General features: G+C 31.8%; 1 long non-coding RNA gene across 2 annotated transcripts in view; it reads left to right on the top strand.

Annotated features, from left to right (window-relative positions):
- The window catches only part of LOC144964747 (uncharacterized), a 76,928-nt gene that overhangs the window by 5,252 nt on the left and 64,733 nt on the right, over positions 1-6,943 (top strand). The gene's annotated exons all lie outside the window — the stretch shown is intronic.

The following is a 6,943-nucleotide window of genomic DNA, read 5'->3' as shown; positions in this document are numbered from 1 at the left end:
TCATCATCATCATCATCATCATCATCATCATCATTACTGTTATTATTATATTATTATTATTATTATTATTATTATTATTATTATTATTATTATTATTATTATTATTATTATTATTATTATTATTATTATTATTATTATATAATCATCAACATCATTATCGTCATCAGTATCACTAATATCAGCTTTATCATTATATTTATCAATTGCATGCATTTTCTTTCTTATTGCTTTGCAAAATGATATAAAAGTCACAAGAAGCCGCTTTTTTATATATTCATTTTTGCCCTATATCACAGTGTCCCCTAAGCATTGGAGAAGGGGTTAAGTTATCTAGAGATAAATCTGTCATTTACAGCCAGTCACCAAATAAAATATGTTCAAATTTTTTATTTTTTTTTAAAAAGAAGCAAAATTTTAGAAAATATATCTCTTAAATTCTCTATGATTCTTATACATATTATTAAAAAGTTTTATTAGGGTAACGCTTTTTAATATTTCTAGATATTCAAATTTAAAAAGTAAATTCTTGTTTTTTATACTATGAATTGTTTCGTCAAAAACAACCAAAAAAAAAAAAAAAGAACAAGCAAACAAACAAACAAACAAAAACGGAGGCGCTATAAAAATAGAAAAGACACCTCGTCATTGTAATTTACAAAAAGTTCGGTTTTCACAGCTTAATTTGGAAGCATTATTAATGTAATTAGTGTTCGTTTTTATCGTTAAATATTATTATTATTATTATTATTATTATTATTATTATTATTATTATTATTATTATTATTATTATTATTATTATTATTATTATTATTATTATCATTATCATCATGATCATCATCATCATCATCATCATCATCATCATCATCATCATCATAATCATCATTATCATCATCATCATTATAATTGTCAGTTTATCTTTATGTTTGTTACAATATAAAAAAACATTATTCAAAAATGGGATTATTTATACAACATATCAAAAGAAACCTGGGATATTGTATTGAGCACGACGTTAATTATTTACAAACACCACTCTCTCAACAACAACAACATAAAATTGTCAATGTTTTTACTCGAATCTATATTATATTATACGATGAACAAACAAAATTGCCAGACTAACATGTTAACAAATCTATCCAATTGAGGTAATGATGTATTGCTAGCCAATGAAGAAACACAGTATATATAATTTTTCATTGTATAAGATAATGTTTACTTCAAGTCACGATTGATTAAGATCGACGTATACTTATTCTCAGGTCTGAAAACCCAATTTGTTTTGGGCTCATTGTTGTAATGGAAATGCTATCAAATCATTGCAAGCCTTGTTCCTTGACAACAATGTTAAAATTAAGCCCATAATGTTTGAGTTTGGTTATCAGACCTGCTAATATGTTTAGTGTAGGTAGATAGCGATAAACCACAACTCGTAAAGAAATCTCAACCTTGCTCCTTGAGCTATATTATTATTATTATTATTATTATTATTATTATTATTATTATTATTATTATTATTATTATTATTATTATTATTATTATTATTATATTATTATTATTATATTATTATTATTATTATTATTATTATTATTATTATTATTATTATTTTTTTTTTATTATTATTATTATTACTATTATTATTATTATTTTATTATTATTTTTATTATTATTATTATTATTATTATTATTATTATTATTATTATTATTATTATTATTATTATTATTATTATTATTATTATTATTATTATTATTATTTAACCTCAAATATGTCTCAAGTTTGGGACTTTTAATGCCATTGAGGATCATCGTAAATGATTATTGATATATGACCTATTGCGTTTAAACGGGGTTATGTCGGGTGTTCTATGTATTAAATATTGAATTTCTCGCTTTAAAACATAATAATATATCATGTTGGTAAAGTTTCATGCTCTATTGAGAAGAATCAACGTATACTTATTCGCAGGTCTGATAACCCAAAGTATCATGGGCACATTGTTGTAATGGAAATACTCTCAAACTAACACAAAATATCGTCTATTACAACGTGGTTAGATTAAGCCCATAATTGAGTTCGGTTATCAGACCTGGTTATATATGCACGTACGAAATATTTAGTCATCGGTCTGGTTTTTTTAGTAATGTATTTATGTTTTTATTGTTTTGTTGTTGTTGTTGTTGGCTGAAGAAGGGTTTTGAGCCCGAAACGTTCCGTGTTTGGTATTTTGTTCATTTTTGAAGTTGTTATATTCATTTTTGTTTATTACTTTTATATTTGTATAATAATCGTTTTGGCCAAATTAAATTTTTTTTAAAAAAACGCGTTTTGTCAGGATACGGCTGTGTAGTGTGTAAACGAGATTGATTTCTACACATGCATAACACGTTCAATACCCTGTTATAAGTAAACATTTCCATATCATTTCAGCCACCAGACAAAACGTTTGATTTTTACGCCCATTACAGGCGAGGCTCCGTTTGAGTCTAACCTCACGTCAAAGCTTACGTTTTCACAGAGAAAAGTTATCGTTGAAGCTATGCATTTAGGTAAAATTCTCACAAAATTCGCCAGCAGGATATAACGTACCAACAAATGATACTATGTGTAACTTCCAATGTTAATAGTCTAATTGATAGAATTAAATGAAAACTAATCATTAACATGGCTGTTAAACACATTCACAAAGAAATGAGAGGCATCAACTTCGTTGCAATAAGACCCGAATCACATGGCTCTTCGTGGTCCTTTTAGGAATTTGACTACGTCTATGTTTTCCAAATTAATAGATGAATTATTATAAAAAAACATTTATATAGATCATTTTTATAGATTAGCCATGCGCAATGTGCTTTACAATAACGGCTATGTGGTCTTGTGGTCTGACACTCGCTTTCGGATCGGAAGGTCCTGGGTTCGAGCCTCGCGCTCGGCGCATAGCTGAGTCCTTGGAAAAGGCTCTTTACTCACATTCTCTCACCGTACTCAGGTTAAAATAAGTACCTGGCCGTTAACAGCGTTGTCTTTGTCCGAAAAATTGTAATATCGCCTAACAGACGGCATGTCCCGTCCTACATGTTAAATGTTGCTGTTGACCAGGACCCATTGTAAAGCGCTTTGAGCACATTTAGTGGATATTGCGCTATATAAAGCTCAATTTCTTTTTTTTTTATTTTATTATAAACATTTATATAGGTCATTTTTATAGATAAGCCACGTGCAATAACTCATTTGTTATCTTCCAAACAGAACATAATATATGGGCAGCCGCTAAATTACGATTTCATACTTGTTTTCTTTGAGGCGTAATTTCATCAATGTTATTACTCTAATAATCGTCGATGCATAGAGTAAAGTAACTATTCACACATGAGTAGATTGAGGAAATACATTTATACTTAAATGCACCAAGTCTAGTGGGGGTGTTTTTTTTTCTTGTCTTTTTTTTTCACTGTGTTTCATCCGGTCACTGACCACGCCCAACTTTGCTTGATTTTGTCATAAGATGACACATGTACAGTTGACCAAACGACGCCACACCAGTGGAAATATTATGATTCGACGAAAGTTAGTCTCGGCTTTAAAGGTTAAATAATAATTGAATCAATAGAATCGGCAATCACACACACACACACACACACACACACACACATATATATATATATACTTACATATATACACACACACACACACACACACACACGTACAATCACTCTCACACACACATACATGAATGCCATATTTACCATAGCAATTTTGTTATTACTCACACGCCCGGTTCTTATTGGATCGACGGACTGCTCACTCACAATCGCGCTGGCGTCGATCGATAAAAAGGCGGAGCTTAAAGCACGTGATCGATGAAAAAAGGGCGGGAATTGGAGAGGAAATGTCGTTGGCGGTCCCGGAGCTGTTTGGAAACTCATGACTATATTTTGCTATTGATCTCTTTCTACCGTTCCTCAATTCAAAGTTCTATTGGCACAGCGGCACCGAATTGAAACTTAGCCTATTATTTCATAGCAATGCTGATGTGTGTCCTAGCAACGACGAAGGACGAAATTGCACCACTATCTAGACGTAAAGCCGCATACGTTGACATTACGCTATTTTGTGATTTTGGCTAGAATTTTTGCTGCTTTAACTTTTTACTCAACATTTCGATACATTTCATTACGTTGCCGCTTAAGTTGTCAAAATATTTCCCCTTGAAACTTCTAATAATTTTGAGGGTGGGGGATAAGTTGGGAGTCACCTTAATTCACTAATGCATGAATTTTGAAAGAAAAAAAATTAGGTTTCGTTTGTTTTCCCAGGGTGTGTAGTTAATGACACTTTCTAATGTTCCAAGTGTATTAGGTTCACTGAGTCGAAATTGCACTTTTTTTCGGCTTGTTTTCTTTTATCATTTTTCTTTGATTTTTTTTTTTTCTTGTTTAACTTATTAATTTGTTAGAAAAAATAAGCAACAACATTCGACTCATATCACGGCTAACTCAACGAGTTGGAAACACGATGGTTCATTCTTAAAACTAGAGAAATTGTCCGATGTTCTATTATTTGATCGAATACCGTTAGGCGATCCCAAGAGCCCAGTGAGAGAGCACTCTGTTAGAACTGGAGGAAAATACTTTGCGATAGGCTATCCAAAGGGTAGCAGCGATTGTTATTGTTTCACGCTATAGAAACCGGAATAAACTCTGGCTCTATGAGCCTAAAGGCTCTGAAGGACTATTGTTTCCATCAGCCACATGGCCTTGGAAGACTCTAAATATCAGTCTGCCAGGTTTACTTAACCCATGTCTACGTGAATTCATTTTCTGTATATTTTGAATGAATACGTGTTTTTGCTTGTTTTTTTTTTTATTTTTTTTTGTTTTGTTTTGTGTTTTTGTTTGTTTTTGGCTTGGTTGGTTGATCGTTTTTTATTAATTTGTCTTTTGGGTTTTTTTCAGTTCTTTTTTATTGTTTTGTTTTGCATATAAAATCCATTTAGAACTGGGAAAATAACTGTAATTTGTCTTAAAATGAGAATTTGTGCGGATTTGGCCTCGGGTGTGTGGTATAAATTGGGTCGAAAAGGAAATCTGTCTGAAATATGAATCGAACAATGTCTGGTTCCGCGAGGACTGGAAGAAAAATTGAACACAGTATTGATGATCATGCAGATGTGTATTTTGTTTACGATCTTTCGAGGTCCCAGGTTTGAAAGTTTTTGCCAAGGTCGGTATCATTTAAATTGATCGACATTTGAAGGACGAGTTTACCGACCAAATTTCTAAATAGGTGTCTTTCTAAAGCCCTGGTTAAAATAATAAGAAACATAAAATTTTACTTAATCACACTTTGGAACCGCAATTTTCCCCTTTAGTAAAACATCTAGATACACCTATTACAAGTCTCATATCTTTTTAAGGTTTTACTTTTGCTATATATTTGCTTTTGTAGCACCCATCTCACCCGCACATATTTCCATTTTAAGACTTTGAGTCTTAATTATTGTTTCTGAAAGCAGAAAAATACAACAGTTAAGAAAAATAAAATAAGAATTTTGACGAAAAATAGGAACTTGAAATTATATATAATTTCTGACTTGAATTTACTTTTAGGCATCTGTCACTCCCAACCTTTTCGATTGAAACACAAGTAAGGGGAGGGGGTCATAGGTTACATTTTGTCTAACCATATCAGCAACCAAGCATAGCAATTGTGTCAGTAGGGCACTGGATAGCTAATTGCTGCTGCTGTTGTCGTTGTTGTTGTTGTTGTTGTTGTTGTTGTTGTTGTTGATTTGAAGTAAATACAATACAATCTCATAGCAACCATCGACGATTACATTAAATGTTTTATTTTGTGAGGCTGAGGTGCATACAGTTGCGATAAAATTGCGTGAGATAAAAAAAAAATGGAAAATCGAGAAAGAGTCAGAGAAATATTGGTGGGGAAAAGGGAGGGAAGGGACACACACACACACGCACACACACATACACACACGCACACACACACACACACACACACACAGAGAGAGAGAGAGAGAGAGAGAGAGAGAGATAGAGAGAGATAGAGAGAGATAAAGTAATTGTTATAATTATTGTCATTATTTGTCATACAAGTTTGATCTTTTACAAATTATCTCATTCAGATAGATTCTCGTAGATACCAGCGTATACAGTGGATCAATTTCTATTACAACAATCTTGCTATTTCATCACAAATTAGTAATTTGTAATGACAATGATGTCATGGAATTTCAGATCTAAGAATAAACATTCCGATCACAACTCTGCCTAAATCAAATGCCATATTATAATTAGTCATAACTGGCGGCCTTTTCTGTCTCGCCATTAACCTTTTATGGATAGGTTGATTTCCTTTTTATATCATAATCCTGTCAGATAATGGTAAAAGCCCGTTTTGGAATCCGATTTTAGCTCGCTCCCACTGCAGTCGAACGTTCGTACAGCGATTGGGATTTAACTCCGGAATTCCAAAAAAAAGGAAGAGTGCAAGAATCTTATAATATTGCAATGTAATTCAATTTAGAGTAAAAACGAACTCCGTCGAGAATGGTTTAATACGAGCCGATTACTAATTCTAACGCGTTCTGTAATCAAGGTATTAATTTCACTTTTAATTTGACGATCTAAATTTGATTAGTTTTAGATGTTTGGTTGACGACTGTGAACGGTACGGTGGGAAAGGTAGGGGGGGGGGGGGGGGAGTGGATGGGTATAGGCTTCAACGACAGAATGCAATTCAGTAATTTGTTAACACGTTTTTGCTGACAAAACAATTAAAGAAATAATTGAAACCAGAATATGAAACGGTGATATAATGTAAACTGATCAAATAATATAATTGTCTGTAATAAAGTTGTTAAAATTTGGCATATCTTTGGCCTGTATTTATTTATTTATTATTTATTTATTTATTTACTTACAGATT

Source organism: Berghia stephanieae, chromosome 2, assembly GCF_034508935.2.
Source record: "Berghia stephanieae isolate SIO BIC M18660-M18661 chromosome 2, UCSD_Bste_1.3, whole genome shotgun sequence".
In the NCBI taxonomy this organism is placed as follows: domain Eukaryota; kingdom Metazoa; phylum Mollusca; class Gastropoda; order Nudibranchia; family Aeolidiidae; genus Berghia; species Berghia stephanieae.
Note: the sequence above shows the minus strand (reverse complement) of the source record. Positions and strands in the feature narration are given on the sequence as shown.